This window comes from Malania oleifera, unplaced genomic scaffold (assembly GCF_029873635.1).
Source record: "Malania oleifera isolate guangnan ecotype guangnan unplaced genomic scaffold, ASM2987363v1 ctg389, whole genome shotgun sequence".
Taxonomy (NCBI): domain Eukaryota; kingdom Viridiplantae; phylum Streptophyta; class Magnoliopsida; order Santalales; family Ximeniaceae; genus Malania; species Malania oleifera.
In genome coordinates, this window is record NW_026651925.1 from 4,640 (window position 1) to 17,503 (window position 12,864).

Sequence of the window (12,864 nt, forward strand, 5' to 3'; positions counted from 1 at the left end):
ACATTTTTCCCAATCTACATGAATTTAAATTAAAACCTGAATTCAAGTTTTGAAAGACATAAACTTAGTCTTAAATTTGTAAAGTAATTTTTCCATATTATGTTATCAAATCGAATTATAAATTGAATGATGAAAATTTATGGATGCCAACAAAACCAAGACTTATTTAAACTAAATAGTTTAGTTGGAAGAAAATAATGAGATAAATTTTGATATACTTTTGTACTTATTCAAATATTATAAGACCGACAATAGTACAGAATTTCTTTAATAATTTATGTTGAAAACAATTGTTAAAAAAATTAATTTAATTTACATGAAATGGATTAAAAACTCAATACAATTCCGTGAAAATGAAATAAAATTCAAGGGAAGGGAAGTATCTTTAAAAATCTGGGATGTCGAAGTCACGGGGTAGCCCCCCATTTCCATTCAGGAACCGAATCGAAGGACTTTGCCCAATCGTTTGGCCGACTGGAATAAAAAAAAAACCTTAGGTCCTTGTCAATATTGTATCATTACGCCCGTACAGGACTAGGGACTAGCGTGAAAATTTCCATCTTCTATATTACAATTTCAGGAACAGAGCATAAACGAGCAAGTTGTGGAAATTGGAAAAAGAAAAAATCAAACACAAAGTCATTCTCTCTCGATCCGAAGTGAATATTTTAAATCTTTTTGGGTTCTATAGAGCTATATAGTCTCTGCTCTCCAAAGACCATTTCTCAAATATTTCCCCATTTTCACCAACCCTTTCATTCAATTTTCATCGCAACCAATCTTGGTTTCCGATACCCAAAGGGACTGGAAGAAAAGCAAAATACAGGAAATCTAATACACAAGCGTTTGAACCTGCCCTCCAAGCCCAGATCAAGATCAATAACAGGGTGAGCCAAAAACTGGGTTCTTTCGAAGGATCTCTGTCTCGGAGTTGAGCAACACCGGGGTTTCGAGTTTCGGAGGATCTCTCTACCTCCTTGGCTGGCGTCAAAACCTGCCACGTGTTCACCTTTTCCGCCGAGCTGAGGGTGATCACGCAGAGCTTCTGACGAGCAACCTTCCCGTTGAGGGCGGGTTCGCCCAGTCCACAAGGGCTTCATTGATGAGAGCTCAGACCTGGCTTGAAGCCCCAGACTGTGGCAGTTAGTTAAGCTATTGACTGGAAGGCCTGCAGGGTCATAGGGAGTGGCTGATAAGGGTAAGCCACATTTACATGCCCTGCTTTGTTCTGTTTTATGACCCTTTCAATATGATGGCTTTGGGAAAAAAAAAAACATTGTGTCTTCATAGAAATGTACTGAAATCCCAATTAATTATTCTATTTTTCACAAGAGGTAAATCTATTAACCAAAAAAACGAGCAATCAGACGATAACACTCGGCTAGAACAAAATCTTTAAAAAAAAAAAAATTTTTAATCTTGCTTTGAGGCTCCTGTATATTAAGGGTTCTTGAACAAAACTACGGCAATTCCCAGTTTAAATTCTTGCCAATTTCAGAGTCAGATAGGAACCAGTTATGGGTTGTTAAATAGATCAAATTTTAAAACCGAAAAACAGAGTATTCAAAGAGACAACTCTAGCCAGAAAAGGAGCATTATTACCAAAAAGGATACAAAAATTTTGCCTCAAGTGACCCGAAAAAAAACATGTAGAAGCCAAGCTTACAAGCAGAATTCAATGATACGAGAGATCATTCCAATGAAGATTTGATGAGTTCATTAATTTTATTTTACACTTTTTTTGGCAGACAGAAGTAATCTTTCTTGGGCAACTGAGGATCCACATTGGTGAAGTGATAGGGTATGCGCGATAGATGAGCACAGGCTTCTGGTCTATGAATACATGACCGCGAGGAAGCCCTGGAAATACCAACTTTTTAGGAATGTTCTGTCTTCCAATTCCCTGGCTGCTTTGCCTGCTGTGAGAGCATGTTTTAAAATATTATTTTCTTCTGATTGTCTTATATCATTAGTAGTTAGGTAATGAACAGAGGCTATTTTTTTAATTAGTAATTTAGGATTGCTCAAAGATCATAATTCATTTTAAAAAGGCCTAGAAAACAGAGAGGTCAGAGCATGCGCTATTTGTGGAATAGTCAAAATTGGATGGATCCTGTGGGTTTCACTCTCTCGGAAGGATGCTTTATTTTTTTTCCCCAACTTGTAATCAATCATTCCTTGTCTGGAAATAAAGGTTTTTCAAATTCGGCAAATTGACTGATTATAAAGTCGCGAAATGACCAATTTCTCCTACATGTCCCGCACGCTTCGAAATATCAAAAGTTCATTCAATTTATTGATTGGTTCCATTGTAGATTAAGATAGTGTTTGACGGGATGAATTTCAAATTTATATTTAAAATTATGTAAATTTAGATAAAATTTAATATTATATTTTATCTAAATTTTGCATAAATCTAAATTCAAAAAACACAGGATAAGGGCGAGGCTGTCCCTTTCCTCCTAAGTTTTTTTCTTTTAAAATAAACATTAAATATAAAGTGTGTGGTAAATATTTGTTTAAAAATTTTAAAATATTAATTTTTAAATTTTTTTGAAGATTTTTACAAGTTAAGAATTTTGAACTTTGAAAAGTTAATAATTATTGCTTTTTTCAACAATTATTCTATCGGACAAGTATTTTATTTATTTTTTCAAATATTACACAGTTATTAAGGTATTAATATAGATCTTAAAAAGGCATTTATTTTTATTATTTTAGATATTTTTATACATTATATATATATATATATATATATATTTATTAAAAGTTAGAATCAACCCTTTTTTTAATAACTTACTTTCCTGAGAAACAATCTCAATCATTTTCTTTTAATTTCATCTACTCTTTTTTAAAAGTTATTCTTTAAAAAATAAAAAGAACAAAACTAAGCTATTAGTAGATAATGTTGATAGATGAACATCAACTAAATCTAAAAGCTTAAGTCCATTAGGTATTGTGTCCAATCATATATATATATATATATATATATATATATATATATATATATATAAAAGCACCTATCATTCACTTAATTTTTTTAATATGAGATAAATTTATATGTGAAATTCTCTGACTGAATCAATAAATTTAGGTCATACCTTTTTTTGTTAATTTTAAAAAAGAAAAATAGTTTTACTACAGCTAGAAGTAATTCTCCTCTTTATTTGCAGTAGAGTGATTGTCTTTCTTTTGTTTTTTTGGGGACAGTAGGGTACGCTGTGTCACTTCCATGGTCAGCCAGAATGAAAATTGCACTCGGAGCAGCAAAGGGCCTTGCCTTCCTCCATGAAGCAGAGAAGCCAGTCATCTATAGAGATTTTAAAGCTTCGAACATATTGTTAGATTCTGTAAGTTCCTCCTCCCTCAGAACAACACATCTCCACAAATAGTGCTTACAAATTTGGACAAATTTCAAATTCACAATCCTAAATTCGTGTTTTCAAATGCACTTTTACCGCAGAAACATTTTCCAGAGTGATTCAATCGCTAAATTTTCGTTTATTTTTAATTCATTTGTAGGATTACACTCCCAAACTCTCAGATTTCGGTCTAGCAAAGGATGGTCCTGAAGGAGATGATACCCACGTTTCCACTCGGGTCATGGGTACCCAAGGCTACGCTGCCCCGGAGTACATCATGACTGGTAAATTCAAATATATAAAAATTGAGGCTTGGGTGAATCACAACTTCAATTGTTTATATGATGAGATTCATTAAAACTCAATTTTTCTTCTGTTTTTTTTCAGGTCATTTAACCTCAAAGAGCGATGTTTACAGCTTCGGAGTAGTGCTTGTAGAGCTTCTAACAGGGAGGAGGTCGTTGGATAAGAGCCGGCCTCACCGGGAGCAGAACCTAACGGAGTGGGCTAGGCCTTTGCTAACCGACCCCCGCAAGCTAGGCCGAATAATGGATCCAAGACTCGAAGGCCAGTACTCTGAGACCGGAGCTCAGAAGGCGGCCATGTTGGCTTACCAATGCCTCAGCCACCGCCCTAAGCAGAGGCCCGCCATGAGTACCGTGGTCAAGGCCCTGGAGCCTCTCCAGGACTTCGACGACGTCTCGGTCGCACCCTTTGTCTATACAGTTCCACCCGAGAACGACTTGCACAAAGAAGATCTGAAGAAAGGCGAAGTTCAAATGATTTTAGAGGAAGAAAATGGACGTGGAAATGGGCATGACCAAGAAGTTCAGAAGCCACCGAAGTCGCAATCAATTTACTCAGAAACCGCACTCAGCCAAAAACTAAGAAATGGGATGGGATCTCCCCTGCACAATGGAGGCAGGGGAATATAGACTCATAAAATTATTACGTAGAGGAGTTGTAAATCAAATTGTAGATAGAATTTATTTCTTTTATGAGGGTTGTTTTGGATTAATGGCATAGTATGGAGAACTTTTGGGTTTTGTGATCCAGGATCCTTGTTGGGAGACATTTGAAATGATTTTTCGGTTTTGTTTTTTTCTTCTTTTCCAGAAATTTTTTAAAATTTTGGGGTTAATTTTTGTTTAACTTCATTTGTTCTCGATCAATAGAAGAGCCTGATTTTTTCAAGCCACCAATTTTGAATTTATCCAATTGAGAGAAGATTAGGTTCACCAACTTTTATGTTAATCAGAGCTTGACTCCAGCAACACTGTTAGTTACAGCTAAAAATTTGAATATAAGTACCGAGTGATGAAGGGATCCTATAGCATTCTTTATGAAAAATTGACCCGTAGTTTCAACAATATTGGCCACCAGATTGCCATATTCATTGTTTGGCTTCAATGGTTCCGTTAAAAGGCAAAGGTTTGAAATTGTAAGACCATTCACATTGAGCACTCCCTTTGTGTTCCCTTTTAAGATGGTGATTGGTTTCATGTTTGACACATGACAATGGAATAGATTCAGTCACTACAAATATGTCAAGTCGAACTGAGCTCCAAAAATTAAGCTTGAGCTCAACTCGAAAAATTAATCACTGGCTTGTGCTCGATTACTCGAGCTTGGCTTGTTCAACAATCCCACTAAAAGTGGAGTTCGTTTCTTTATTTTTTATTTTTTTATATTTACGTTCTTCTCCTCCAAATCCTCTTCTCTCCCTCTCTATTTTTTGTATTCTATTATTTTATAGGGGTATCATCTTTCTAAATCCCCGTATTAACCTCTTATAAATATTTATTTTATTTACTAAATAAATTATCTACTGAGGACATGAAAGTGAAAAATCAGATAATCGACCTGATGTAGGACGGGATTGGTCGAACTATGTCCTACGGTTCTACCCTCACATAAACACAAACATTCAAAACACTTTGAATGAAGAATTAAATTAGGTACACATAAACACAATAAATCATGCTTCATTTCACATATTGTTGGATTTTTGAAAATGTGTATAAATTGTGTTTAGCAAATAAGTCCCAAGAATTACTGATTAAGGAATCAAGTCTTATGCATTTAAATGTTATTTTCAAAGCAAAGATTACAAGTTCTAAGCTATCACACTAATATTCTTGCAATTGATTTGAACTAGCAAGCATCAATATTACAATCTAATGGTTCAAATGTGTTATTCAATAAGGAATTTTAGGCAAAGGTTTTCACAATATTAAATGAGGGTTCAAACAAGTACTGAATTTACCAATAAATTCATTGGATGACTTGACGTGGTTCAACACATAGCTAGTTCACACCGTAGGTCCTTTGACAAGCATTGAAGCACCAAGACAAATGCGGACTGGAGCGTAATGGAGATGGTCATGGGGTGTATAGTGTGGTGACCGTGTGGGTGTTAGTTGGGTGGTGGTCATGTGGATGAGAAGGAGGAGAAGGAGATGGAATCGATGGATAGATTAATGGTCTCTCACCACTTGATCTTCGGAGAGAATGTGTAGCCTCATACTACTCAATTGGAAGATTGGACAAAGCTAAACAAACTTCAACAAAAGGATTTCTATTCAATCAGCTCCTTATATGAGTTCTTACAATGGAATATATAAAGAATTAGCAAGGGGAGACAAGACTTTTGTTGAATTTTTGAGTTTGATCCCTGTTTGAAGTGACAAAGCACAAGTATCTCATGTGAGTGTCTAGTACTTGAGCAGGTTCATAATTCAGAATGCACACATGGAAGAGGAAATATGGAAGCCATGAGGGTCTTGAAGAGTATATACACTTGGCGTATTCCATGGAAAATTGAAGCGCAAAGGGACAAAACATAAGTATCTTATGTGTGTGGCTAATACTTGAACAAGTTTATAATTCAAAATGCACACATGGAAAAGGAAACATGGAAGCCATGAGGGTCTTGAAGAGCATATATGTAACGCCCCGGACCCGCCACGTGGGGCCCATAGTGTTAAGAGACCGACATGAGTCTCTGATACCATTAACGTGGCGGAAAAATAATAAAAATGACCTCAAACAAAATATACCAGAGTTCCATATTTACACATTAACAAAACTTATATCATATAGCCATGTTTACCAAATTACAAAACTTGAAAGAAATATAAAGATCTATAAAAACTAATACATATCCGTTCTAGTTTCACTCACAAAACTACCCGCCTTGGAGCTATCTATGCTTGATCTCCTAGATAACCTGAAAAGATTTAACATAAGACGAGGTGAGACACCTCTCACTAAGGAAGAAATAGTTTATAACAGTGTGTGACTAAAATGTTTAATATACAATTAAAATATCTATCCAAAGTGCATCCACGATCTGCAAGTAACCCAAAATATCGAGCCCATAATCACAAAAAGTCAACGACTTTGCCAACCAATCACATTTCCACAATTATCAATATTTTTATTGGTAATTCCCGAGAATAGAGAAATCTACCCGCCCATACAAGTAGTTTCCCTCTGCTCTAATGCTAACACTAGGGCACTCACCTTTCTTAGTAAGCCCTCAGGTTATGTATCCAGGTAAAGTCACCGAGAATGATGAAGATCATCCGCCCATAGAAGTGGTTTCCCTGTACTCTAGTATCCAGAAATAATTACCAGAGTACTCACCTTCCTCAGCAAGTTTTCAGGTGGAGTAATTTACTTTACCTAAACTACTTAATTAATTAAAGTCACACTTACACCCATATCATAATCATTCCACACAAAATATTCATATAGTTTCCAATTTTACCCACACAAGGTTTACATCCACATGTCATGTAATCGTCCACATAGGATTTATCAAATCACAACATAAATGACCACACAAGACTAGTCCACACAGGACTAATCAAATCACAACATAAATGTCCACACAGGACTGGTCTATACAAGACTAATCAAATCACACCATAAATGTCCACACAGGACTATCCACATAGGATTAATCAAATCACATCATAAATGTCCACACAAGACTAATCAAACCATAGCACAAATGTCCGCACAGGACTCAAAACAACACTCTGTTCATAGTAAATAGGTAAACAACCTCCTCATACCACTGCCAATGTTTACCTCCCAATATAATCATCCATATAACGACCTTCTCATACCACTGCGAACGTTATATGACGGTTATACCAGGTATGATATAACGACCTCCTCATACCACTGCCAACACTATATCGTAATTTACATGAACCACAACCCACAATTAACAAATAACCAACCATTCAACATATCAATAATTCTATAACAATATACACCACATCAGCATATTCAACTAGCCAGAATTCACAATCAAACAAAATTCGCATTCTCAATAATTCTTCATTCCACAATATCCACAATCATTTAATTATCCAAAAATGGTTTCAACCACACAAATTTTTTTTCCAATATAATTTATTATTGAAAAACAACATTTCAATACCATTAAGGTTTAGAAAATTGTATCTGTATATATATATATATATATATATATATATATATATATATATAAATTTATACTCGAAACTAGTTGTTTAAAATTATTAAAAGCCATTATAAAATATTTCCCCTTACCTGCTCCTCAAAATTCGACCCAAAATCAACAAAACGAGACCCTGTAATTTAGAAATTCCAAATTCCTCAAATCTTAGCAAAACACCCTTATAACATTTCCTAGGCTCCAAATGACAATATTTGCTAAGGAAAATTCCAAAATAATTCACTTACCTTGGTTTTGGGATGTTTCCCAAACAACTCAAATCAAAGATCCACTCCGCCTATATTGCATAGAATCTTCCGAGGAATCTCATGGTAGTTTTTGATCGTCGAACCGAGCTAAATCTGGCCCGAAATCGAAGAAAGAAGGTGGTATGGCTAAAGGCTTTAGAGAGAGAAGGGAAACATATAGAAATTTCATGTTGGAATGAAAGAAATCCACTATTTATACTCAAGGGTTTGTCGACGAGACACGTCGATTCGTCGACGAGTCCTAGTACAAAGTTCGTCTACGAGACACCCAACTCATCAACGAATTTCAGTCATGCAAAGAACCCCTCTCGGTAATTCCTCATCGATGAGACATGTACCCTCATCGACGAGACACGTACCCTCGTCGACGAGCTAAGAAGAACATTCGTCGATGAGACCAGTCTATTCCTCGATGAATGCTTGCTGCCAGCTTTTCGAATTTATTCTTCCTTCTCTTCTATCTTCTTTATTATTTCAAATTATTTAAAATTTTCCAGGTTGTTACATTCTCCCCCCCCCCTTAAAATAATTTTGTCCCTGAAATTCGTTAGTCACCCATTTACACACCATTAAGCTAATTAACGACATTCACAAATCCCAAGAAACTCTAACATGTGCAACATCAAATCATGCAAAGTCAACATTAACACACATACTAATGTAAACATATTACACATAAGCATATTACCTGGGCCCTTAGTGTTGCCCTCTTAAGGCGTACCCAACATATAGACGCGCTCTGAGGCTCCTCTACTGCGAGGCACTAAATTGTTCCTTTGATTCTAATTTTGGTTTGTGGTTGGTGAATTATTTGGCGGTTCACGAAATTCCTCAGCTATGTGGCCCTGTTTTCCGCACTTGTAGCATATAACAATCCTACCCCGACATTCTCCCCAATGCCGCTGATTGCACCTAGGGCAATGGGGGGGGGTGGCGAATTGTTCTAACGTTCCCGATCACTTCTTTCTGTCCCTTGACTTGCTGCATCTCTGTCTCCCTTCCACAACCCTTGTCTGACATTTGTTTGGGATCATGGAGACACAGGCCTCTTCCTTCATTCTGATGCCTCTGTACCCCTCTACAGACTTGACTCTGCCACCGTAGCTTTCTCCATCAACTCCATGAAATCCTGAATCTACAAACACGCCATATGCTCGTGGATCCTCTAATTCAGGCCCCTCTCAAACCATGTCACCTTCTGATATTCATTTGGAACCACAAAAGGTGCAAAATGGGATAACTCCATAAATTTAGCAGTGTACTACTGAATTGTGAGGCACCCTTGAGTCAAACTGAAGAATTCTTCCACCTTTGCATTTCTGGTGGTGGCGGGAAAATATCGATCGAAGAAAACTTGCTTGAAGCGAACCCAGGTCATTGCTATTGGTACCACTCGCTATTCCTCTAATAGTTTCATTGCATGCCACCACCGTTCAACTTCTCTAGCCAGTTTGAAAGTGGCAAAGAGGACCTTTTGCTCCTCGATACAATTCAATAGAACAAGAATTTTCTCCATTTCTTGCATCCACATCTCAGCCTTTATTGGATCGGTGCTATCCTCAAAAGACGAGGGTTTTAGATGAGTGAATTGGTCAATGGTGCAACCTTGGTGCACCGGTGGATAGCTTGTTCCCCCAAAATCCCGTCTCATTTCTTCCTTAACCTGACAAGCTATTCCTCGTAACAACCAAGAGGTGTCAACCTTGTCAATGCTGGAAGCTCCCATTTCGCTTCCTCCTCCTTCATCCACACCCTTGCCTCTAGGATCCATCCATGAATATAAATGTACAACAAAGGCAATTTAGAATCTTCACATCTTTATATTTTTGACATACACATCATAATGGAAAACCAAATTAATATCCATATCCTCAATTAAACATCCAAAATCCATTTATCCACAATCATCTAAACTTCCAATATTTAAATTCCAAATCTCGGTTCACAACTCGGAAACATCACCGTCAATGGATTTACCGTGGTTTTCTGAAATCGTCGACTGATTCAAAGAATCACAGAAGTTTGTCAAAGGATTTCTGCCTCCAAGCTATGAAACAACCGTAAACTCCTGTCAATACCCTATTCTACCAATTCCTGCCTTTATTTAATTCAAACCTATACCCTGGTATTAATCCTTCTAAAGTCCGCAAGACTGTTATGCTCTGATACCAACTGTAACGCCCCGAACCCGCCACATGGGGCCCGAAGTGTTAAAAGATCGACACGCATCTTTGATACCATTAATGTAGCGAAAAAATAATAAAAATAACCTCAAACATAATATACCAGAGTTCTACATTTACACATTAAAAAAACTTATGTCATATAGTCATGTTTACCATATTACAAAACCTGAAAGAAATATAAAGATCTATAAAAACGAATACATATGCATTCTAGTTTCACTCACAAAACTACCCACCCTGGAGCTATCTAAGCTTGATCTCCTGGATAACCTAAAAGGATTTAACATAAGACGGGGTGAGACTCCTCTTAGTAAGGAAGAAATAGTTTATAACAATGTGTGGCTGAAGTGTTTAATATACAATTAAAATATCTATCCAAAGTGCATCCACGATCCGCAAGTAACCCAAAATATCGAGCCCATAATCACACAAAGTCAACGACTTTGCCAACCAATCACATTTCCACAATCATTAATATTTTTATTGGTAATTCCCGAGAATAAAGAAATCTACCTGCCCATACAAGTAGTTTTCCTCTACTCTAGTGCTAATACTAGGGCACTCATATTTCTCAGTAAGCCCTAGGGTTATGTATTCAGGTAAAGTCACCAAGAATGGGGAAGATCACCCGCCCATACAAGTGGCTTCCCTTTACTCTAGTATCCAGAAATAATTACTAGAGTACTCACCTTCCTGAGCAAGCTCTCGAGTGGAGTAATCTACTTTACCCAAACTACTTAATTAATTAAAGTCACACTTATACCCTTATTACAATCATTCCACATAGAATGTTCATATAGTTTCTAATTTTACCCACACAGGGCTTACATCCACATGTCATGTAATCATCCACACAGGACTAATCAAATCGCAACATAAATGTCCACACAAAACTGGTCCACACATGACTAATCAAATCACAGCATAAATGTCCACACAGGACTAATCAAATCATAGCATAAATGTCCACACAAAAACTGGTTCACACAGAACTAATCAAATCACAACATAAATGTTCCCACAAGACTGGTCCAAATAGGACTAATCAAATCATAGCATAAATGTCCACATAAGATTGGTCCACACAGGACTAATCAAATCACAGCATAAATGTCCACACAGGACTCAAAACAACACTTCGTTCATAGTAAATAGGTAAACAACCTCCTCATACCATTGCCAATGTTTACCTCCCAATATAATCGTCCATATAACGACCTCCTCATACCACTACCACTGTTATATGACGGTTATACCAGGTACGGTATAACAACCTCCTCATACTACTGCCAATGCTATATCGTAATTTACGTGAACCACAACCCACAATTAAAAAACAACCAACCATTCAACATATCTATAATTCTATCACAATATACACCACATCAACATATTCAACTAGCTAGAATTCACAATCAAACAATATTCGTATTCTCAATAATTCTTCATTCCACAATATCCACAATCATTTAATTATCCAAAAATGGTTTCAACCACACAATTTTTTTTTCCAATATAATTTATTATCAAAAAACAACACTTCAATACCATCAAGGTTTAGAAAATTATACCTATATATGTGTATATATATATATATATAAATTTATACTCGAAACTAGTTGTTTAAAATTATTAAAAGCCATTATAAAATATTTCCCCTTACTTGCTCCTCGAAAGTTGACCCAAAATCAACAAAACGAGACTCTGTAATTCAGAAATTTCAATTTCCTCAAATCTTAGCAAAACACCCTTATAACACTTCCTAGGGTCCAAATGACAATATTTGCTAAGGAAAATTCCAAAATAATTCACTTACCTTGGTTTTGGGATGTTTCCCAAGCTACTCAAATCAAAGATCCACTTCACCTATATTTTGCAAAGAATCTTCCCAGGAGTCTCGTGGTAGCTTCTGATCGTCAAATCGAACTAAATCCGGCACGGAATCGAAGAGAGAAGGTGGTATGGCCGAAGGCTTTATAGAGAGAAGGGAAACATTTAGAAATTTCGTGCCAAAATGAAAGAAATTGACTATTTATACTCAAGGGTTCATCAACGAGACACGTCGATTCGTCGACAAGTCCTAGTAACAATTCGTCAATGAGACAGCCAACTTGTCGATGAATTTCAGTCATGTGAAGAACCCCTCTCGGTAATTCCTCATCGACGAGATACGTACCCTCGTTGACTAGCTAAGAAGAACATTCGTCGACGAGACCAGTCTTATTGACCCTATGGGTCATACCATGTTTTGATTATGACAAATACTCTAGTATTTAATGGTTTGATGAGTTTGTGTGCAGGACCAATCGAACGTATCGTATGGTGCAACCACATGGATTTGTAGAAAATGAAGACTCAAGATGTGTATTCATTGTATTCATATTTATCATACTGAGTCTATCATAGTAAATAGGAAATGGTCTGTAATAATTAATGTCTTACCTGTATGGTAGGACACTCACTCATGCATATATATGAATAATCATTTGAATAGGGTGTTTGCATGCTTAAACAGGACTAAAATGCTCTAAATAGGTGCATTCGGTCGACCGTAC

General features: G+C 36.5%; 1 pseudogene; it reads left to right on the forward strand.

Annotated features, from left to right (window-relative positions):
• Positions 1 to 1,114: 1,114 nt before the first annotated feature.
• LOC131147173 (serine/threonine-protein kinase RIPK-like) lies at positions 1,115 to 4,564 on the forward strand (annotated as a pseudogene).
• Positions 4,565 to 12,864: the final 8,300 nt, after the last annotated feature.